Source organism: Macrobrachium rosenbergii, chromosome 5, assembly GCF_040412425.1.
Source record: "Macrobrachium rosenbergii isolate ZJJX-2024 chromosome 5, ASM4041242v1, whole genome shotgun sequence".
In the NCBI taxonomy this organism is placed as follows: domain Eukaryota; kingdom Metazoa; phylum Arthropoda; class Malacostraca; order Decapoda; family Palaemonidae; genus Macrobrachium; species Macrobrachium rosenbergii.
In genome coordinates this window covers 61,877,383-61,903,148 of record NC_089745.1, presented here as the reverse complement: position 1 = coordinate 61,903,148, position 25,766 = coordinate 61,877,383, and the positions used below count along the sequence as shown (strand labels likewise).

The 25,766-nt window shown below is 36.8% G+C and overlaps 1 protein-coding gene and 1 long non-coding RNA gene across 3 annotated transcripts in view; one reads left to right on the top strand and one right to left on the bottom strand.

Moving 5' to 3' along the window:
- Positions 1 to 25,766, bottom strand: part of LOC136838853 (uncharacterized) — a 334,467-nt gene that overhangs the window by 271,877 nt on the left and 36,824 nt on the right. For both annotated transcript variants that reach the window (XR_010853142.1, XR_010853143.1), the window contains exon 2: positions 21,856 to 21,922. This is a non-coding gene — a long non-coding RNA (uncharacterized lncRNA). The remainder of the gene's footprint in view (positions 1 to 21,855; positions 21,923 to 25,766) is intronic.
- Positions 9,101 to 25,766, top strand: part of hb (hunchback) — a 38,511-nt gene continuing 21,845 nt past the window's right edge. Inside the window, exon 1 of the mRNA XM_067104500.1 lies at positions 9,101 to 9,477. The gene's annotated coding sequence lies outside the window, so the exon portion shown is untranslated. The remainder of the gene's footprint in view (positions 9,478 to 25,766) is intronic.

Sequence of the window (25,766 nt, the reverse complement as noted above, 5' to 3'; positions counted from 1 at the left end):
TACAGACTCAGGTTGCTGATTACACAAGCGCATTCCAGCTTGTTTCCTTATTATGCTGTCCGTCTTTTCAGAGCCGTTAATAACGGTGTTCATGTCATCGCTCGTACTGAACATTGGTAATTTTTTTCCCAGCAGAGCTGCAGATCGTTTTGTTGCTGCCTACCTAAGGGTGTGCAACACTCAAACACTCGCGGGAAGATCAAATCATCACCCAAGCTTCATACTATGTCATCACTGCTGAAAGCAACTTCTACGTATGCACTGGCTTAGAAGAGGGACAATAACAACCATTTGATTTTGCAGAGACTATGATGCGTGCACACCATGCGCAGTAACCCTCAATGATGCCTGTGATGCATTTTCCTTCATTATTTTGCACATCTAGCGACAGTGATTTCGCATCTTGGAATACCAGTGTCAAACAAAAATTGTTTCAAACACATTCATCATAAAATTTACCACTCCAGAATTGGTCCAAAGCTGGACACTTGGAAGCTAATAATGACAAGTAAAAAATACGTCGAAGTTTCTTCGGCGCAATCGAGTTTTCTGTACAGTATGAACCGCTGCCCATGAAACTTTCAGCCACGCCCCGGTGGTAGCTGACCTATAGTGTTGCCAGACGCACATCATGGCTAACATTAACCTTTAATAATATAAAAAAAAAAAACTACAAAGGCTAAAGGGCTGTAATTTGGTATGTTTGATGATTGGAGGTGGATGATCAACATACCAATTTGCAGCCCTCTAGCCTCAGTAGTTTTTAAGATCTGAGGGCGGACAGAAAAAGTGCGGGCGGACAGACAGGGCCATCTCAATAGTTTACTTTTACAGAAAACTAAAAATAGTTTTACAGATGAGTGTCAATTATCCTATCACACTTGTTATAAAAAAAAATCGTCTAACTGACAAAGGACGTACTTGTCATTAAAATAAAAGCTTTCATTCAAGTAGAAGTAATTAAACTATTCAATCAATAGAACACTTTATTTAATCTACTTATCTACACACACACACACACGTGTATATGTATATATATATATATATATATATATATATATATATATATATATATATATATATATATATATATATATATATATAGTCATACTTTGTTGTTTTGATTTGGACAGCCTTAAGTGAGCACTAAATGTCGATGATAAACGCGTATCGGAGATTAAAACATCACTGTACTTCACTAACTGTCATCAAAGTCATATCAAACCATTGCCTCAAATCATCAATTCTAATTCTATTGAAGAGCAAGACATTTCTATCCAAGACCTAGATCCTTATTCATTATTTTCCATATTTCGTGCGCGTATTATTTACATAAATATAGTATATACAGTTTCGGAGGGTGCTAACCGTCCAATACTAAGAAAGAAATATGCATATATCAATAACAATGTAACACATACATGCTACTTCCATAAGATAATTCATATCGAAGTTGCAAATATAGCCAACCTTCAGCACATGATAATTGATGTTTCGCCACCTATCACTTTTTTCTGGCAAAATTTTTCAGTTAACACAACTTTCCACACACACAAAAAAAGACAGAGCAAGCAGAAAGTCTGTCACTGTTAAACACAATAATCAGCGTTGTATCGGAAAGGCCACTTGGCTGGGCAATGGGATAGGGATGATAATAAGAAATGAGATAAGTTATGAAAAGAAAGAGGAAATAGACGGTGTTTCAAAGTGAGGACACAATATAAGGTAAAAAATTAACTGGCTGTTTTCACATTACAAACTGGCGTAACAGCAGCAACGGTCCATGATGGTGGTAAGTTACAGAGAGAGAGAGAGAGAGAGAGAGAGAGAGAGAGAGAGAGAGAGAGAGAGAGAGAGCAGCTGCGGAATCCAACAGCATAACAATAGACCAGTGGTCAGCCTCAAGCCACACTTCTGCCCGATTTTCAAAGATGGCCCACCTTCCCTTCTTTTGGCCCATCCTGGGTAACAGTAGCCTATATCGATGATACATAATATCGAGTCTAACTCCATCCAATAAAAGGTAATTAAAAAGAAAATTACAATTACTACTTTTACTGCCGCTCCCTCGAGCGTTGCTGCTCATGGTGTGAGTACAAGTTATACCTTAATTAGGTATAACTTCATAAGATGTAAATGGAGATAATAGCAAACACAATAACATGAATAATTTTATCTAACACATTTCTAAACAATTCAAGAGGGAATTCTCTACAGCAGGCATCTTTCAATTATTGCATTTCCACCAATCGGAATACATATATGTACATATACATATATATATACATATACATATACACACACACACACACACACACACACACATATATATATATATATATATATATAATCCATATAATCCTGCTCTAAATATAGGATTCAACAGAAAACTATTATTGAAAAATGTTACATGTATAAGCAAATAGCTTAGTTACAAAAAACTTTGCCATTAAACTAATATATTTTCACATAAAGAGCGTAATTAATAGGGCTAAGGGCTTTGTTAAACTTCAATGCCACCAATAATACTTAATAACGGCCGCCAGCATATTCACTGACGATCAATACCAAGAACTACGTACTTCTAAATCCGTGTTACTTTTTGCTGTTGCCTGCTTCAGTCAGATGTACATATTTCTGATTCTAGGTCTGCTCTGGTTGTCTTTGTTGAATTTATCTCACTTCCAAAACTAATGTATTTTGTAATGCAACGTCCCTATTTTATTAGCACTTTTTATTTATATACAGCCATGAAGTTATTACATTATTATTATTATTATTATTATTATTATTATTATTATTATTATTATTCAGACGAGCTATACTCCTCACAACAAATATTTCAACTGGCCATCATTAATGTCAACAGTATTATTACGATCATTATTTGTTGGATGAGATTAATTCATTACTTCACTACCATTCAAACTATTAAGTTAGTGTTTGAATTTATCATCATCATCCAATTATTACTGGCACATTGTAACGATCACTACCATTCCTGCCATTTAAATATTATCTATATCGGTCTGATACAGTTACTTACCACTAATTCTTGCATACAAATACGGTATATTAGAGCTCAACCTTCTCAAGTCACGGCCATCAGACGAGCTAAAATCTATGGACTATGGTCAAATGCGTCTCTTTAATTCCATTTGAGATTTAAAGCATAATAAACTACTGATATCAATACATAATTATTAAATTCATAGATGAATTAGACAATATATTGTTGGAATTATTAAATAAAGGATACTGCATCAGTATTATCTTTTTGACGCCTCTCGTATGATCACATTTCCCGATAAAGAAAATGAAAGGGCAAAATATTCCTTATCTACCAATTACGAGTATACACGGGTCTTTTTTCTACCCAGAATCACTGATGCCAACGGTTCCAAGGTCAAAGAGGCAGTAACGCTACTTCAAAACGATATGCTCCATTGCCTTGCTTGTTATTTCTGTTTACTTATTTACATAACGGTATTTGTTTATATTCGTTTGTTATTTTCTTTGTTTTATATTCCTAGGGACCTGGCATTACAAATTAATGGACTTCTCGGACTACGCCAAACGAAGATGTACTCATTTTGAATAATAATAATAATAATAATAATAATAATAATAATAATAATAATAATAATAATAATAATAACAAATGTAATGTGTATCCATTTCTTTGTATGTGCGGGCAACACAGAAAGTCTACTAATATACTATATACGAAAATGTAGAACAAAATGTACTTTATTTGAGTAAGGTGCAACAGCAAATCAGTTTGATTACTACCGTCAATTTTAAACGGGCCAAGTACACTAATAATAATAGCCAACATCATAATGAATATAAACGCAATGACCAGCCGCTCTTGTCAACCAAAGTCGCGCTTCATTATATCCTGGTGAATAAATTTGGCTTCTTCTGAAAAAAGAGGCCCCGAATAAACATTAAATAAGAAGTACAAAAATGAGCCAAAGTTTCTTCGGGGCAATCGAGTTTTCTGTACAGCGTATATTGCTGTATGAAACTCTCACCCACGGCCCTGTGGTGGCCTGTGTTGTTGGCCCCTATAGCGGTGCCAGACACACGATCATGGCTAATTTTAACCTTAAATAAAATAAAAACTACTGAGGCTAGAGGGCTGCAATTTGGTATGTTTGATGATGGGAGGGTGGATGATCAACGTAACAATTTACAGCCCTCTAGCCTCAGTAGTTTTTAAGATCTGAGGGCGGACAGATAAAGTGCAGACGGAGAGAAAAACAACCACCTCAATAGTTTTTTTTTTTTTTTTCAGAAAACTAAAAACAACACTGTCGCTGAAATTACGAAAGAAATGAAATGGGAATCAAGGCAAGGAATCTGATGACAGAGTTTCGCTTACGGTCGAGGAAGCCCTAGCGTTGCACGGCAGGGAAATACTTGTAATCGGATATGGAGACAGAGAGAGAAAAAAAGAAAAAGAGAAAACTACGGGGTCTTGCGAACGTTTTTGTTCTGACGAAAAGTGCAGAAGCGCGAGGCACATCCATTAAAAGCCATGACACCAAAAACTTTCGTTACTCTGTTACTCTTATGCTCGTGCTGCGCAAAGCAGCTATAATAAATAAAAAATATAATAAAATACTCAGCTGTGCACAGAACCGCTGATAAATAAACATAAGTAAAAAGTGCGCCGAAGCTTCATCGGTGCAATCAAGTTTTCTGTACAGCGTATAATCTGGGTCACCGAAAATAAAATTATTTTTCGGTGGTCTCGGTATAATGCTGTATGAGCTTCGGCCCATGAAACTTTAACCACGGCCCGGTGGTGGCCTATCCTATATCGTTGCCGGAACCGCGATCATGGCTAACTTTAACCTTAAGTAAAATAAAAACTACTGAGGATAGATGGCTGCAATTTGGTATGCTTGATGATTGGTGGGTGGATGATCGACATAACAATTTGCAGCCCTCTAGCCTCAATAGTTTTCAAGATTTGAGGGCGGACAGAACAAGTGCGGACGGACAGACAAAGCCGGCACAATAGTTATCTTTTACAGAAAACTAAAAAGCTGATGATCAACAATATACGCCACATAACAGACAGCAACGAACTATTCCGGTATAATTTCCAGAAGAATGCGTTTCAAATGAATTTTGGAAGTACCGTAAACATGCTCATTTAGACGTTCGATTTCATGACATTTTATAAGAGCAGGGTAAAAAGCAACATTTAGCTTTATACAAGCGTGGGTTATTTCACACGAAATAACTGCAAATGAATCTTTATCACTACAATTAGCCTACATAATTACCCGACCTATTCGCTCAGGTGTGCTTGAAATGGCTTTTACAATTCCGTTTCTCAGCCACAATTTAATTAAAAGGATTACGTACAATGCCCAAAAGCCAATAGGTCATGGTCCTGTGCAAGTGGTCCCAACAGAAACCCCCACCCCAAAGCCCCACAAAAAAAGGGGGAGGAATGGATGGTTATGAGGCAGTGGCGTGTGTCATTCCCCGGCGTTCACCCGTCCAAATATTGCACAGACGTAACTTTGTTTAAATAACCTTAACTTAGCTGATCTAAAGATGTAAAGGCGTTACTTCTGCTGCGTGAGGGGAAAAGGGGAGAAGAAGGAAGCAGCTTGCGGTCTGGAACTGCATCTCTTATATTAAATGCACATCGATATTCTCACCCTCTAATTTTTAATTCTACATATATATATATATATATATATATATATATATATATATATATATATATATATATATTTATATATATAAAATATATAAATAAATATATATAAATATATATAATATATATATATATATATATATATATATATATATATATATTATATAATATGTATATATATAATGTACATATATGTACATATACATGTATATTTTTTTAAAATTTACAAACAATCCCCTAAATATCGAATTCACTTTACCTAAAAGGAAATAGATATGCTAAATGCATCTGCCCCAGCCAGGATTCGAACCTATGACTTTTCGATTAGATAAAGGGGACTGAATCCTCTTTATCAAACCCAAAAGTCATATGTTCAAAGTCTGGCTGCGGCAGATACGAATTCGCCCAAAGTATTGTGAATTTTAATACAGATATATATATATATATATATATATATATATATATATATATATATATATATATATATATATACATGTCTGTGTGTATGATACATATATGAAAAAATTACTGATATATTAATACTGTGATAATCATAATCTACATAATGACATTCATAAGCATGGTACTAATACAGTATTACTGTCATGAACCTCCTCATGAATGCAAATAACCTTTTGAAAGTACCTGAAAATGCTTTATCACTGGCTTTAGGATAAAATATACATAATTCTCATACAATCAAGAACACTTCTACCCACCTCACGTTACTCCCAAATAGTCTACTTCCACTACATTTCACAGTACCGAAGAATTAATCTGTACTTGTCTGATCTTCTCATTTTCTTTTTTTTTTCAGAAAGATTATAAAAGGTCAGTGACGGACTCGAGACCTTTCATCCTTCAAAGTACCCCAATGGAAACTTTTCCCAGCTATCACTTACGTTCGTTTACACAAGTCAATGCATTTTACTAAACAGATTCTGTTCCCCATTTACGTTTTTGCCATGCAGTTTATTTTTTACTCCATGGATTTGAAATGCTGGTAGAATTCTTTAATCAAACGAACAGGTATTCCTGGACACTAAGGAAATCCACAATATCACCTTACGATATTGTAGATATTAATTATGACTAGATAGGCAATTTGTCCGACCAACCCTTAAATCGTCCGCCCTCTCTCTCTCTCTCTCTCTCTCTCTCTCTCTCTCTCTCTCTCTCTCTCTCTCTCTCTCTCTCTCTCTCATTACAAAAGTAGTAACATTTGGTAACTAGTAACTCGACGTAAGCCTTCCACGATGCTGGGAGATTTCTCTAAAGCTTAAGATGTACTTTCAACTTAAGTTTTTTTCCCGAGAGACAATTTTTTTTTTTCCAAACATCACTGTCAACTCGCAAATATTCACAACTTTGTCATACGGAATTTATTTTGTACACTTACTTTTCAGTTACTCATGTACTTGTTCTTGTAATTATTACTTAACAGTTTTTATTTCCCTACCATTATATTCTCAGGACCCCTTAGTAAAATACAAAAATACAAATTATTTTTCACCCATTCTCACCTACGTGCAAGTTGAACCCACTGTAATATATTCCTCGAGTGCATCCATTTACGCTTCTTCTTGGTAGTCTAGCCTTGTCACGTTAACAGGAAGATTCCTTTTTAGCTCAGTCACTTTGCACGTTCCGGTTACAATGTTCATGAATTATATCTTAATATTACATTGCCTTCAATGATGTACAAAATTGCAGTCATGAATGACGAGATATTAAACTAAAAAACATTAATCCACTTTCATTTCAACTCAAAATCTCAAAACAAAGACTTACCCCAGCCTCATTTCCCTTCCGCCATTGCTGATGAGCTTTGGAAATATCCTTGAAAAGCTTCAGTTTTCTGAATTACAATCACTATCTCCTTTTCCCTTTATTGTGCCTTTTGGAAATGAAACAAATGCGTTCGGGATATTGACCTTCCAGAGAATGAAGAGTGGCATATGCATATTGTGCTTGTCCAAACCGATAAATACGCATTACGCAGTCGGCGTAAAAGTGAAATACAAACTGGACAGCGGCATGATATGAAGTAATGACAGACGTATACGAAAGGAAAATGGAAGAACCACTAAATAAATGGGGTAAGACGATGGTGTTTTACCTTACCTCTGACCTAGGCTAGATAGGGGCACAAAGTTGGTTTATTATTAGTGGTCTGCAATGAGGAATGAGAAGGGCAGTCTAGCGTCCTCTCCCAGCCCAGCCAAACGAAAGCAAGAACACACAGAGAGAGAGAGAGAGAGAGAGAGAGAGAGAGAGAGAGAGAGAGAGAGAGAGAGAGAGAGAGAGAGAGGCTTAACCTCGCAGGAAGTGGTAGATTTTTGGAGAAAGAACGGCACGAAATGAATTGGGAAAAATAGGAGACAGGAAGAGAATTCCAGAGCTATGCAGTAAGGGGAAAGAAATAGTCGCTGAACCGCGCAGAAACATCAACAGTTCTCACAAGGATCCTATACGGCAACACTTTTCCTATCACTTATGACAAACTATTCCGGATTTCTGAAGTTAATCTTCACCACTTTTTTTTATTTAAAAAATTAAATGTAGAACTCAAGGCCGGTCCGAATTAACCGATGATTATTAAAGACTTTTATACATATATTTAAATACTTTTAACCGGTAACAAACTAACTTTTATACAGCCTACTATAAATTAGGCATTTTACAAGTTTTACGTTTTTCTACTTTTTGCAGTTCGAGACTCAAACATGCTAAAGGTATTAAGTATACCAGAACACATACACCATATGCGTAAGTAAACATATAGACTATACAAAGTACAAAACGAATATCAGGTATCTTCGAGGTAGCCTCTTTGGAAACAGGAGCTGATAATTCCTGACAACGAACAAACGCTCCCAATTTCCTTCCTTAAGTAAACATTTTTATTTACAAATTCATAATCTTTTACTATCGATGACTAAACGTTCGCAGTGGCTACTAATCGCCACCAAGCTTATCTAAACAGATAAAAGAAAAGTCCGCCTAAATGGAATTCCACTCAGTCTGCAGTGTGATGCTACAGCCACTCACGAATTTGAGTCATTTGTGAAAAAGGAATTCAAATTTAAAAAAAAAGCCATGTTTAAGAATAAATCTTTTTGAAGACATCGTTTTCCGTCAAAACCATTAACTGAAACCCGAATAAGATTCCATTAGTTCTAAACTTCTCAATGATACTGACCATACATTTATATAAAAAATAATCGTATTCCCAGTTAGAAATGTTTACACCGAGCGCTTGGAAATGAACCGTTCCTTGTTCGACTTCCGTGATAGAGCGACGTGAATTGAAATTAAAAAGCACAAGACAAGAGAAATAAACGATAATATTCCGCCATCTGGCCGTCGGTGGCAGTGGTAGCAGAGGTCACGTTATGTCGTGCGGGGTAGGCGGACAGCAGCAGCACTGAGTTGCGGTCAGCTCCTGCCGAGAGTCAGTCGTCGTTCAGCCTTCGGTGAGGGCGTACGTTTTTCCTCCGTTAGCCCACTCACTCGGTCGCTCGCTCACTGGTGCCACAACTTTTGGATTTTCTCGGTGTCTTTCCAACCAGATGGAATTTAACTGGACTCCAGCTATGGCTTGTGACTAACATGTTGGTTCAAAGTGCTGAACGTATGAAAAGCCCGTTCGAGTGATCTTTTGTGATTGAGGCGGAATCTCCAAGTTGTGACATTGTTTTTTTGAAGGGCAAATATGCTGCGGGAATGAATGGCTGTAGAGGCGAATACCAAGTGACAACTCATAAGAGGAACAGATCGATTTCTCCTTTACGGTAAGCAAACAAGGATTTCTGTACTAGTCACCGTGTGGAACCTTAAATTTAAACAATAGGCTGGCTCCATTTCAACTGCATGAAGAATTTTCCAAAAATTAATAACCCCCAGAATAAATAAAAATCAAGGGATAATTTTAATGTAGGATGAATTTCATATAATATCTAAAAGATTACAATACCCGACAAAGCAATCCTTACCCAGTGGCACTTGGCGCAAAAATGATATACTTTTAAAACGTCTTAACATGTAATATAATTATCATGTTTTAACAATGAGCCGCTTAGCCAAACAAATGTTTAAATTTTACTAACAGAATTTATTAGAAACCAATAAAATATATAAAACCATAAATGTAAAAAAGCTCACTCGAAGATATCTCGTTTTCATGCAACAAAAAATAAATTACCAAATGACTTACACATTCTTATTGTGAGAACGCTCATCTGTGAAAGGAATAGCAATAATAAAACCAGTACAAATGATAAGCGAGAAAAACGTCGTAATACACAATTTTGTAAAAACAGAAATGATAAGCATTTATTTGCGCTATTACAATAAATGCATCATTCCTATACGTAAATTTCAACATTTGAAAATACGGGCCGTTAAAAATACACCGGTTCTCTAGTAATTTTCCTAATGGCGGTGTCAAAACTTAAACTTTATAAATACCGATTCCACAAAATAAAAAATAAAAAATAAAAATACGCTTCACATCGACGTAAAATAACATTAAAATAAAAAAATTTTTCTTAGAAAATTAATTCGAACAGTGCACCGGCCGCTCCTCTGTGTAACTACTTTTACACCACCTTCCCCGGGGGTTCTACAGTGTTAAATAATTCAAATAAAATTATTTGCATTTATTTCTGCTCCAGGTAAAATTACTTGACATCGGAAAATTACTGATAAATTTACTGTAATTTGTACGAGAGCCGTATATTACGGAGAACATAAAAAATGAAATCGTCTGGGAGAAGAATCCCGATAAAAACTTTTAATTCCTAAATTACATCGCACAGCTGTGGAGAATATTGCTCTCCTCAATAGAAGAATACACAGCTGCGAATCAAGTTCTTATCTCTCTCATTAAAAAGGAAAATAGTTATCCGTGCGTGCGGACAAAACTTCAGCAACGAACACGTAACTACTGGTTCCAGAAATTCAATCCCGTTATTCTTTACGTATCACTACCGCACATTCACATGCAGGCACACGAAAGCATACTTAAATAAGTGTATAAATTCTCGTAATGAATAATAATAATAATAATAATAAAATATGTATAGGTAAACCATCCCGAATAAATGGCCTGCAGGTGGAAGGACACGTTCTTTTCCTGTCTGCTATCTTCATGTGCAAGGATTAGTCTCTGTGTCCACGAACGGCTAAAAGGTACTCGTCAGTAAGTTTCGTTACTCATGTTCAGCACGATCAATTACAAGAGAGAGAGAAAATAAAAATTTTACACGAGGGCCTTGCGACAGGCGTGTGTTGCAGAGAGACGCACAGAAAGACAAAAAAAAAAAAGAAAATAAGCTATAGTAAAAATTAATGTCTACGCAAATCTAGTAAGCAATGATACAATTACACCAGCCAAAAAAACGGCTAGGACTCTTGGCAGCATCAGTCCATCCCGGAAACTATACAAATGACGTGGCTCTGACAATACGGACCTCCACTTGCTACATTAAAATAAATAAGTGGTTTCATCTCGATTAAACAAGCCGTGCATGTAACATTGGCTGTAGATTCAATTATGGCGCCGCAAGTGGTACTGCCTGTTGCCTATCTGTCTCAGTAAATTACATTTTAATACAATGTACAAGTGATATCTTAACAATGATTATATTTCACATCTGGAACTAAACCAAACCCGATCGACAATCAAGGGGCAAGGGCACCTTCTGTTCAGTACTTCAACCTTCCAGCAAACAATAGCACTTTTCGTACTAATTGCCATGAAACTATAGGCTATATCCGCTGTGTCAAGTTTCTATTGCGGTTAAGGACAACAATAATGGAAACCTGTAAAAATATCAACAGCCCTAATTTCCCTTTAACGACAGGTGGTCCACCTTCCCGTGGACACAATTAAGGAACATTCACGAAATATTATTATCGATCTATTGGAGATATGATAAGCGATACTAAACTTAACCATTACCATTCATTTTTATGGCAACTCAGTGCCCGAATAAAGAAATTCTCTCTCTCTCTCTCTCTCTCTCTCTCTCTCTCTCTCTCTCTCAATAAATATAATATATATATATATATATATATATATATATATATATATATATATATATATATATTTATTTATATATATATTTATATAATATATATACATTTATTTTTATATATACATTTATATAATATATATACATATATATTTTATATATATATATATATGTGTATATAATTATATATATATATATATATATATATATATATATATATATATATATATATATATATATATATATATATATATATATGAATAAAAAATAGTTGGAATCAGTTACCGATACTCTCCTACCAGACACAGGCAGATAGATAAAAGGCAACTGCATGTACCGTACATGGGGCGCTGACAGGTGGACAGCGGTAAAAAGGGAGATCACTTCAGCACAAGTGTTGGCGTTTCGTCAGCAATCCGAAATAAGTATGCTATCAGACGAATCTTATTTTATTTTATTTACCTATCCTTGGATCTGTGTTATAAAGGAATATCAGTATGGCCTTAATATTTCTAAATGAAAAAGGCATAAAGAGCTTTTTCAACTGTATAACTTTCACGTAATCACCACAATAATTCTAATGATAAATCTTTAATAATAATAATAATTTTTCCTCCTTTATAATGAAGGCACGGCGTATGGTAACACTACACAACAATGCGCGCGTGTAGACGCACGAGATTGAGCACAAGAAAGTACACATCAAAATTTCCTAGTTCATAGTAGCCAGTTTACCCATACTGCAAGAAACAACGAAGAAATCTGAAGGTTAAAAAAATCATTCAAACCTTTATAAAGTAAGAAAGCTTACTAAGGATTAATAAGCAGTCCCATACGTTAACCCCGTAATCATGACTGCATGAGTCATCCTCCTCCTCCTCCTCCTCCTCCTCCACTGTCTTAAAGGCCTTATTGTAGTAACTCAGTGTCGCTTTTAGCAGCTTTCCAAGTGCTGCTTGCACACTTCAATGTAATTTTTCCCTTTAAAAAAGAAGCAGGAGCGTTATTGCGTCTAAAGGCCGGATGGTAACCGACTTAATATTATGAACATCTGAAATGGTCTGGATCGCAAACTTGACGTCTGTTCGACAGTTTCTGGAAATGTTATCAGAATGACTGCAAGCAAGACCAGTGTCCCAATTACAGAAAGACAATTGGCTGTCGAAAGTAACCGTGTCATCTGGTGCACACATTTCATTCACACGGCCCATATTCATTTCAATGGCAATGAACGTAAAAATTCACGATATTCACAATCTCGTCTTGCATATATTTGTAAAATTACAAGAATGAAGATACACAATCCAATTTTTGCTGCAGTAGTTAGGAATAAGCTATGAGCTGGCATTAGCTTTTACTTCTAGAGCAGTCCGTTCGGCACAATCGCAATATATCACATATTGCTTATACACCATACTGCGTACCGTACTTATTCGTGGATAAGCAGATGTCACTGCTCAAATCAATGATATCTCTCCTCGCCATTTTACTTGTTTTCCTTTGCCACGCTCGTTTTAGTTTTCTGTCCGTCGTGCTTGTTAATCATCCACCCTCCAATCTTCAAACTCCAAATTGCAGCCCCCTAGCCTCAGGAGATTTTATTTTACTTCAGGTTAAGGTTAGCCATAATCGTCCGTCTGACAACGATATAGGACAGACCGCGGTTAAAGTTTCATGGGCCACGGCTCATACAGCATTATACCGAGACCACCGAAAGATAGATCTATTTTCGGTGGCCTTGATTATACGCGGTACAAAAACTCGACAGCGCCGAAGAAACGCATTTTCTACTCGTTTGTCTTTTCTAGTTAAAAAAAAAATGGACCCAACCAGAGTGCTTATCAGTACTATTTTCAAGCTTCTTTTCGGGAACATTATCGCAAGGAATTAACGAGTGAATAATTGGCGGTACAATTCTGGGGAATATCTTCGAACCAGGACACTTGAAATGTATATGGATTGTCTCAAAAAAAATTTATGGACAGCTGCCAGAATAATAATTGTTAACCATAAGGCTCCCTATACCATGCATCTGCACACTTTTTCCTACATTATAGTAATATTGTTCACATGTGAGAATGACAGGAGCATCCTGGGACACACACAGACACATACACACACTTGTGCGTAGGTGCGTATATATATATATATAATAATTGTTAACCATAAGGCTTCCTATACCATGCATCTGCTCACTTTTTCCTACATTATAGTAATATTGTTCACATTTGAGAATGACAGGAGCATCCTGGGACACATACAGACAAATACACACACTTGCGCGTATATATATGTGTGTGTATGTGTGTGCGCGCGTAAGCACGCAAATCCGCGCCCATACAGTCTGTCTAGTGGGAACATTTGTGCCTCTTAAAAGCCAGAGGCCGGCTCACCCATTATTCCATTCGCACACCGGGCACAAACCGGCACGTGCTACCTCTGGGCATAAAAGGCATAAAAGATTCTTCCTAGAACCCCCGTCAAAAAAAATGGCGTCCGTGCGCGTGCGTCCTCAAAAAGAAAATGGCGTCAATCTCTAGACTTCTTCATTTCGCTGTTTCTTTCTTTTTTCTATAGGGACAGAATGAAAGAAGAGCGCAATACCAGGCTGGTATATCCCCACGTAAAAATCCACCGTATTTAGAATATATATCAAATAAAAGATAATTCTCACAACCGAAAAATGACTCTCATTGCAAAAAACTGACGCAGTTTACAGCCTGAAAAGTATCTGTTACTCAAAGAATTATCCATTTCGGCTGCTTCTGAAACGTATAAAACTAACTGACACACAATCAATCCTAAAAGATCTTTAAAAATATTACTGCAATATCGGAACTTTTGTAACACACTGATCAAAAGACTGAGAACAAGATAAGAGCATATACAGTCTACATTAAAAATTACACGTAAAATCTATATCTATTTTGCGATTTCACACCTGTCAGAATTCAGTCCTTCCTTTCACGGTACGTCAGGGGGACCGCCACTGAAAATCTTTCATGTCAACTGCGTAAAAGCAAAATGTTCTCCGGTGTAATAAAGCTGACTTTTTCTTTTCAAATAATACGCGCCATTTTGTGCGCATTGCTTAATCTTATAAATTCAATCACTGTATACAATGCGCATAAATCTATGCGCCATGTTCAGATTATACACACACACACACACACACACACACACACACACACACATATATATATATATATATATATATATATATATATATATATATATATATATATATATATATATATATATATATATATGCAAGTAATCACAATATAAGTACATGAGAACATTTATAAAAAGTGATACTGACGGTCGTAAACTAACAAAAGGTTTGTTTTATTTAAAAGCACTTTTCATTGTGTAATTCAAATAGAGTAGCGAAAATTTCTTTTCATTTCGTAGCATCCACGAAATGTTGCTTGCGTGGCTGTCGGAAATAGCTTCATCTCCCTAACGAACAGATGTGTTTTACTATCTCGATTTGATCCGACGAAACACAATAGCACATACGCATAGGCCTATCCCGCCCCCCAACCCCAACTCGCTCCTCCGACCGGTCTGTAACCACTCCCTCCTCCTCAAACTCGACCCAAACCCTTGGGACGCGACATAGGGCGGCTTACGTCCCTTAACCACTCATGGAAATGACGACAGAGACCCCCTTATCCCCGTGGCCCCGCACATTTCTTCTTTTCTCTCCGTCTTTCCCATTATGTGCCCCGTGCGCTAACACCCTCCTCCCGCACCGGTCCCCTCCCCCCCTCCCCCACCTCTTCCCGCCCCCAAACGACTCCCTTTTCCCCTAACAGTCCCCAGCTTTATACCCCGACTAAGGGTTGGGTGGGTGATATGGAAAGTTGCTACCTGGAATCCACGTGTCCAACATGGCCCCGACTCCTTAAAAAGGGAAACAGAAATAAGGGAATATATGAATACTTGGATAATTCACTAAATAAAACTGCATAATAAAACGTACAGAATATGCACCGTATATTCACTGTTAACACGACTCTCATTCACAATTACAGTATACTAAATGAGAAATAATTTACTTCGATTCTTGGCTTATAGCTTATTTACGAGTCAAGTGCTGTGCCATTAGCATTTATAGCAACGTACGCAAATTGATTTTGTCTCTCTTCATTTCGTTGTCCTAACCAGCATTCGCCCTTCTGTCAACAAGCATTTCTTCCTTCACCCCGTTATCAATGCAATACACAAAAGGCGGCGAAGTCAAAATGGAAAAAGTTGACGAAGACTAGTCGGCAACTAACCATCTTAAGGGAATTCTCTCTCTCTCTCTCTCTCTCTCTCTCTCTCTCTCTCTCTCTCTCTCTCAACTATCCTCTTCCCTGTCCCACAGTAGCAGGGTAATCGGCAACCACCCCCGCCTCTCACCCCCGTTTTTAGCCGCACATAAAAACAACCATTTATAGCACGCGCTCACCAACCCCGCTAGGAAGACCGCGCCGCCTGTTTGTTGCTTTGACTGCCATCAGTCGGACATCGGATGGCGATTTTTACTGGATGATATATTACAATGAAGAATTGATGTGAGAATAACAAATTTAAATCCTCTATTTCTCATTAAAAATATATAAACAGAAAGTTTCCTGGAGAAGCAAAAAAAAAAAAAAAACATAGGAATGAGGAATAAGACAGGAGGGAGGGGGTAAGGAGAAGCCTACGCCGAATCCATTGCTTAGGACCCTCATTACAGCTGTTTATGACCTACGCTCACATCCCAGTATACCCCCGATGAAGGCCCCTTCCTCTCACCCAGACACCGAGGGTCCTACAAACCCGATACCAGCGCACGCCCTATACGTTTCCCCTCTACATATACACACTAATAGGATTTTATGCATATATGCAAGTGGGTGCACATTACGATGAAAAACCTTATCTATTTGAGAATCTTCGTTGTTGGCTAATCATTTCATCTCCTAAATTAAGATGACCACCCCACAATAAAGGTCCGCAGGGTCCACTTCTATTGGTGGGTATTATAAAGCCTATAAACTTTTACGAGTACATTTATGTGAGCATTTATGCGATTCTCCCATGCGTAATAAAGCAGGCAAGTGGCCTGCGCTGGGCAGAAAAAACACACTTCTGTGACATGCTTCTCGTCGCAGTTTTTCTTCCTCTTTTGTTTTCTGGCCGCATAAGGGCAGCTTCGGTTCACACGCTCTCCGCACCTTATGGCTTTCTTTAAGTTGTCGTGGTTCTACGCATTTAAAATGGTTTCTATCCATCATGGTTTATTTAAAATGGTCTCTATCCATCATGGTTTATTTAAAATGGTCTCTATCCATCATGGTTTATTTAAAATCGTCTCTGTCCATCATGGTTTATTTAAAATGGTCTCTATCCATCATGGTTTATTTAAAATCGTCTCTATCCATCATGGTTTATTTAGAATGGTCTCTATCCATCATGGTTTATTTATAATCGTCTCTATCCATCATGGTTTATTTAGAATGGTCTCTATCCATCATGGTTTATTTATAATCGTCTGTATCCATCATGGTTATTTAAATTGCTCTCTTTTCATCGTGGTTTATTTAAAATGGTTTCCATCCATCGCGGTTTATTTGAAACGGTCTCTATCCACCGTAGTTTATTTAAAATGGTCTCTATCTATCGTGCTTTATTTAAAATGGTCCCTATCCATCGTAGTTTATTTAAAATGGTCTCTATCTATCGTGGTTTATTTAAAATGGTCTCTATCCATCGTGTTTTTTTTTAAATGGTCTACACCCATCATCATGCTTTATTTAAAATGGTCTCCACCCATCATGCTTTCGATTTACCTAGCCTCCATCCCTTATAGGCTACATGGGGTGAACTCTGCGTTGCAATAAAAAAAAATTAAATAACTAGAGAAATATAACATTCGTTGCTATCACTTCCAACAGACCTTTCTTTTTGAGACAAAGGATCACCACGCAACTCGAGACCCACTGGTGTGGACTAATGAATTTTTTTTTCTCTAATAATCATAGCTGCAGGCGTTATTCTGCATCTGAAAGAGTTTACAGAACATGGTAACATGAAAATAAATTTTTTTTCTTCAAAACAAGGGGCGTTCTTCTTCAGTGATGAACTAAGAGGAAATAAGGTTTTCAGTTATCTATATCTTCTAATGAGGTATACTACCACCGTCATTATTATTATTATTATTATTATTATTATTATTATTAAAGGCAATGGTTACACGTTACTGTGAATCAGGAACAGTGAAGAAAAGAATGACAATAACAGAAGAACTAACGCAAGGCTCAAAACTTGAACATTCAAATCGCTATTTATAAATCCAATTTAGGGATTAATGATAATACAATGTAAAATAATAGTAATATAAAACAAAAAATCCTGCAAGACGATGATCTCGGTTATCACTACTTTTTCCTTAATGCCGTCAGGCTCTGGAATTCTATAGTACTCTCGGCTTTGCATGACAGTCGCTCCATTTCCTTCTTTGGAGCTTTTCCATTTTTCACGAAGGGACGAAGTCAAATTTCGACTGAAAAACAAACTGGTATTTATCGGACTCTGACAATCTAAAGCTTAACCGTGCGTCCGATTTCTTAACGGTAGGTTGCCAGGGCACGATAATGAAATTATAAGATTCGTTTGCCCAGCCTATAACAGTAAAGTTTTCTCTTTTTAATTTCTTCATCAATGATCCCCTAGTGCATGTTAACTGAGTCAACGACTCCCGCTCATAAGATTGTCATGGAAAAATTCTAACCACATGAAACATATATACTGAACACCTGTTTACCGTCGAACAAGTGTTCTACACGCCATATAACATTAAACCTTTCAAGCAAGATCACGGAGGGAGAAAGAGATTCATTTAACCAATTTACCATTAAAAATACAAACAAAAACAAACTGCAAAATTAACAGCTCGCTAATCTATGTAAAACAATCATTCTGTAAATGTATAACTCAATCACAATTAATGACAGGTTTTCACGCTTAAATAACTGAAGTATCACCTTAGGACGAACAACTCATAGCGGAAAACCTTGAGACAATTCCATTTACACTTATACAACTTTGTATTACAGAAGCAATTCGATCGCATTGAAAATATCAAAGGCAAGTTTTTTAAATGACTACAGTAATAGATAACAAAAATATCGAAAGATTTTTACAATTACCTTCATGTCTTATAGCACGCGATAAATGGCGTATCTAAGACTGATAAACGTTGCCTCAACTACAGAGAACAAGGTAACTGTAAAAAGTGTGAGGTTATTAACATCCATATTATTCTTTTTTTATTGTTCTCACTCCCCATCACTCTGTGACTGAAGGGCCGAAATCAATTAGATTTACACAAGATATTTCTAACATAAGGAACTGGCCACGAAGTCCTCCCAGGCGGTAACCATATCTAAATTACAAAAATACTTGACGAGTATTGGGAAAATAACTGGGTCAGTTATGCCTTCACAGTTTCCCGGGATAACAATTTGCCCAAAACTGTGACGCAGTTTTGCCTCAATACCTTCATGCTACATCTATATCTATACCTAAATAAGTTGATAAATTGAATATAGTTATTTTCTAAGATAGAATTTAAAAGTGGTTGTATGAGACAATTCCAATTAACTTCAGTCCCAATGCTACATTACCTAATTGTGGCGACTCTAAAAACTTCAAAATAAAGAGTTTGACAAAATGGACTGCTACTAAATCTACCACTGAACGAAGTTTCGATAAACACTATCGTTTTTTTATTCCTATGTATTGTAAAGGTTTGTGCTGCTAATTTTATAATCGTAAAATTTACGTTATTAAGTATCTTACGCTAAACATTCGTGACTTGCGTCATTGCTAAAAGAATTGGTATTTCACACTTACAACTATTAATTTCCATGTCATTATTACGTCATTCATATACACTACTGCGCCCTTTCTGCCTTTGTCCTTTTACTGTTATATTCTATCAGAATTGTTAATATCAATATTATAATAATTTTACTTCCTTTGCTGATGAATAAAATACGAAAACCTCCGCCAAGGTTTAGCAATGCGCCCCCAAAAGGCTTCTCCTCCCAAATGTTACAATTCCTATCCCTCCCACCCCTAACCTTTTTCCAAAAAGATATTTCTGTCATAAAATCTAATCACTTCTTGCCTGACACGATGTCTATCTTTCCGTAAAAATTTCATCTGAATCCAGTCAACTTCTCGGGGAATCCTCCTTGGCGAAAGTATTAATAAGACATTACTGTCGACAACAGCAGCACGTTCGATAAGCGGTCTTTCTTTTGATTGGCGAAATTTAACGACATTGAATCTAACCTTGATATGAATCTTGGATAAGATTGTCACACTCCAAGACCCACAAAAAAAAATCCGGCCCATAAGACCCGCTGTCGGCTGGCAAACTTCGTCACCACCAGCGGGGGCAAGGGTACGACCTAACAACTTCATTCCTAGTGTGTGTGTGTGTATACATACATTTTATATATATATATATATATATATATATATATATATATATATATATATATATATATATATATATATAATATATATAATGTATAGTATTTACATGTATATATGTATGTGTATAAATATATATATGTATAAATATATATATATATATATATATATATATATATATATATATATATATATATATATATATATATATATATATATATATATATATATATATATCATACCCGGTTAAAAGCAATGGATCCAAAAGGTGCTCACTTTCCGGTTTCCGATGAGAAGACTTTAGGATGAGGTTGTTAGATTAATACCAGGACAAATTACCCTATGAACATAGCAACAGATTTCCCGTCCTCGCGATCCCGGGAACCGAACTGGCTGCCTAGACCTTGCCGGATGCTATATGCCCCTCATGTTTCAGAGCAAAGATTAACACCTGTAATATTTTAATTATCGAGGATACTATCTGTGCTCAACACTTGTACTGCCGATGGCTACTTGTCACGTTTAGTGTAACTCGTTTATTACTCATTTTATCCTTAAAAGATTGTGTCCCTTTGATAGGGAAAGAGAGAAATCCGTTGACAAAGATGCTCTTAGAAAAAACTGCGTCCCCACAATGGCAAACACTCGGCTCACTTACCAGAAAAAAAATCCTATTCTGACGACATCTTCCGTTCTTTTGTTGAAGGAATAGGTGGTGCTGAAAATTTAGAAAAATCTCGAAAATTTACTGATTAATGCTTACTACTCGTCAAGCTTCAAATACAGATTCGATGAAAGCGCAAACTGTAAAATTATTTTAACATTTCAGAATACTGCTGATAGTGGATGTTGCTACAATGCAAAAATATACTCCAGTACACACACATACATATATATGTATATATATATACCTACACTCTCAGTCGACAAACTACCATCTCACACCATCGAAAGGCACTGAGGATGCGCCTTGTAAAAAAGCGTGCATGCTATGCTAGGCCGACGAGGCATAAGTTTCAAAATCCATTGCTCAAGTCAACAAGTCAAGTGCTATTGCTTCCTCCAGAGTCGAATCTAAGAACTTTCCTTACTGAATCAGGGGCTCTATACCACTGGACCACGAGAACTGCAGAAAATCTATGAGTCTTAATATCTTGGGGCAAATATTTTCATCCAGGGCACCCAAATCAGTGAATACTGTTAACAACGGCAAAAGACTCAGACAATATTAACATTATTCCTACCAAATGAAACCCATTATGAATCGAACCCCAGCCTATGCGTGATGAACTCCAAAGTTTAAACTTGCCGTCGTCCAGCCTGGCGGCCCAGCCTCTTACACAGATGGCTCCTATATAAGTATGCATAACGAAGGTATCCTGGAGCGAATTTTGAGATGTTACGAAATGTTCCTGGGGTTGCTAAGTTTAGTCTAAATCCTCTTCTGAATCGCCGTAAATTTGGGCCGAACGGGAACACCATAAAATGTATTAATAATAAACTATGAAAACATTAAATATTTCTTGCAGTTCGTAACAGCAGTGCTGAATGCTATATACATGCGCCTGGACTGGCGATTATCTTTTCTCTTGAATGCCAACTAATAATAATAATAATAATAATAATAATAAAATAATAATAATAATAAATTGCCTTCACGTCTATTCTGTCATTCCATTCACCCACAGCCCAAACTGCATATACGGGTCTTGCTAAGGCACTGAAAAAGAATAAAATATTAAAAACCTCACAAAAAGTTTGACTATAATATATATGTGCACGTATAATTACAGTAGTTAATATTTTAAACTTAATTAACCACTTGTACAAATGTTCCAATCAAAGTAATTACCATTATGAACACATTCGAAACTCTACGTCAAGCCAATAAACTACATTGCTGTGGGTTACAAAGGTAGAGATCCTGAACAGCTATGATAGTGCAATGATCAACACTATAGTGTTTTTATGCGAATTAAAATTTATCATCATCAAGACACCAAGTATACATACGTATGTATGTATAACATCAGCCCTTTGGTTAGGATTGGAGCTTTCACGTGCCAATATTTAATTAAAACACTAATGTCTAAAATAATGGGGATATGACGTCACCGCTCGCTGCCAGAGAGGCATAAGAATAACCGGGGGAGGAGACATTTATCCCTGGCAAGGGGAACTTCCCATCCTATCTCACTACATGAGACCCCTCAATGCCTGAGCGTCCCTCTACATGTATTTATTTTACGAGGGGAATGGACCGAGGGGATATTCGAGTTGCTACGCCGACGTCTGTTTCATCTCCGAGCAATGGCGCTCTTGGTATGAATGATGGAAGTACTCGAATGAAAATGGGCAGCTCTCTCTCTCTCTCTCTCTCTCTCTCTCTCTGAAGGTTGTACCTTCATCAACCTATGTTGAAAACAATTACAATACCTTAAAAATAACTACACCTCTCATATCAAGTCTCTCTCTCTCTCTCTTGTCTCTCTCTCTCAATTACAATCTCTTTCTCTCTCTCTCTCTCTCTCTCTCTAAAGGTTGTACCTTCATCAACCTATGTTGAAAACAATTACAATACCTTAAAAATAACTACAACTCTCATATCAACTCTCTCTCTCTCTCTCTCTCTCTCTCTCTCTCTCTCTCTCTCTCTCTCTCTCTCTCTCTCTCATAAACTTCAGTCATCCTTCAACAAACAAAAAAACAAACAACACAACCTTCTAAGAAATCTAAATAAGGATTTTTAGTACTGCAAATCAAAATGAACACACACATACTTTTCTATATAAATTTCAAGCTGGCTTACACAGAAAAGGTAATTTACGGATGAAAAACTGCTTCCAGTCATAAAAACGTGGAAATGGTGGTACGAAATCTTTATCATTCCAACAAAAGGAAACCAGGAACTCTTTTCTACTATCGGTCATAAATAAAAATTCAGCAACCAACGCCACTTCAGAGTAAAAGTTGTGATATTCGTGTCCTCCTGCCCTTTGAATTGGCGAAAAATCGTCTACTGACTATACGCACCCAGTGCATATGACGTTTGGGTGTACGTTTGTACGTATGTGAGGGTGTGTGAATGTATGTGGGTGTATCCCCTAAAACTTCTCTAGGTCTCTCCTCCTTTCCTCCCCATCCAGCCCGGTCGAGGATTATATGGGGGATATATGAAGGGGAGTATGAGTTGCTAGTTAGGATATTTTTCCTTCGTGACTCCGGTACTCGACACCTCCGGCCAATTTCCAGCATTCCCGGCAAATAGTTTAACATAAGAATTCAATTACAGTTACGTTTAAAACCAACGGAATAAAATCTTAATGACTTACAACCAACAATGCATACTCAAAACAACTAAAAGGGCAGGGGGGACACCAAGGCACGCCCAACTGGCAATGGGAGAGTAGGGAACGCAGGCCCTTTTATTTTTTTTTTTATATATCCTCAGCCAATCGGAAAAGTGGAATAACAAAGCACATAAAAAACGACGTAAATGGCGATAAGTGTGTTCTCTTTAAACAAAAAATGGCGGACGGAAAAGCTTGGAGATAAAATATGGAAAGGAATCTTTTTTGTATGTCAACGCGATTGTACTCTCTCTTAGTGTGTGTGTGTGTGTGTGTGTGTGTGTGTGTGTGTGTGTGTGTGTGTGTGTGTGTGTGTGTTTGAGCGCGCAAGGCACGCGCGCTTTTTTTTTTTATTCTAACAGTGTTCTTTTAAATTTACGAGATCCATAAAAACACTATTAACAAAACAAAACCATGCACCAGGATTGAAGTACAGTCAATCGAAATGTATGCTGTTATCGAGCAAAGTGTTTTTGTGGGCCTTTCAATTTATATATATATATATATATATATATATATATATATATATATATATATATATATATATATATATATATATATATATATATATATACATATACATATACACTTATACTGTATACTAAACCAATCACAGCACAAACTCATTTCAAGAGAGCAAGATCGAAAACAGAAACAATTAAGCGTCATAAATCCCCTCAGCAAACGAAATCACTTTTATTGGAACGACAACCTGTGACACCTGATTTTCGTGCTTTTTATTCTCAAACTACCTGACCAACCAGGCGCTGCCCGGTAAAACTTTGAATGGCAACAATAAACTCTCCCTCTCTCTCTTTCCTGTTAAGATAGTTGCTTCAATTACAATGCCCAACGTTTTTGACATTTTATATTTTACCCCTTCACATCCTCTACTTCCTACGGGCTGAATTTGAACTTAAAGGGCATCGGGAGTGTCACTAATCTCAGCGATCTCAAAAACTACGGCCTAGACACTAATATGTAATTTTCGTCATTTTATTTTTCTCCCCTTCTCACCCCACCTTCCTATCGGGGATAAACTTGGACTTGAAGGACATCGGGAGTGTCATTATTCATCTCAGGGATCTCGAAAACTATGGATTATACACTACTATCTGTCGTTTTCGGTTATTTTTACATGTCACCCCCTTCGGTGCCAGTGTTGTCTTACCCCCCCTACAATTATAGTATTCTTTCCCAGATAAAAGTCATATGTATACCATTTTGGTTGAAATTGCTCAATGCGTTTCAGAGTTATGCTGGCACACACACACACACATACATACATACCATTTTTATATATACAGATAACGACGTTCGTAATAGTTCAGCTATCATAAGACGACCATTTATTACAATGATAAGGATAAAGGTTAATATCCGAGTAATCTAACAAACGCATTACTGATGTTCGGCGCCAGGTTACAGAAACCAATTTATCGCTATCTTATTGCATGCCACAGTGTATACATTTTTAGCCTTTTTTTTATTTTAAATAGTTTCTCATCAGTAGATGAGGAGAAATCTTGATCGTAAATTACATTTCACCTGCCTGAAATCGGGTACAAAAGGTACAGTAATAATTATCATCATTCCAAATGTGAACACATCATAAGGAAAGGGCCAAAAGCACCATGAACTGCCTCAAAGCGGCTTCTTCGCACAGACAGACTATCCTGAAGTACAGTTAAAAATAGGGGAAAACTACAGGATATAACGACGTTAAAATACAAGAAGTACGTAGTGGTCAGCATTTCTCGATCAGTTTTCACGTTTACTTTTTGCATTTGACTTCCTTTATGATGACAGCGAAACGGCAACGCACTGTATTACATGCTTCAGTATATAAAAATACTGTATATTCCTGATGTAGCGCCATGCCTCTCATTATTAATCTACATGCTGCCCACACACACATACACAAATGTGTATATATCATATATAATAGCGGATATGTAAAAAGGAAAATATTTAGGTCAGGTCAGAACTTCACCGTCGCAAGTTCATCACCGAAACTTATACATGGTGAATCTTTATCTGGCGGGATACCTCCTTCTAAACTAAAAATCAGGCACGATCCAAATATTGAAACTTCTGTAACTTTGTTGGAATTCAGCCACTCTACAACATTCATAAACAGCTACTAACGTAAGCAACAACAACAGTTAAGTTTGGCAACGTGGGGCAGAAGTGGATGGCAGGAAGGTTCAAAGT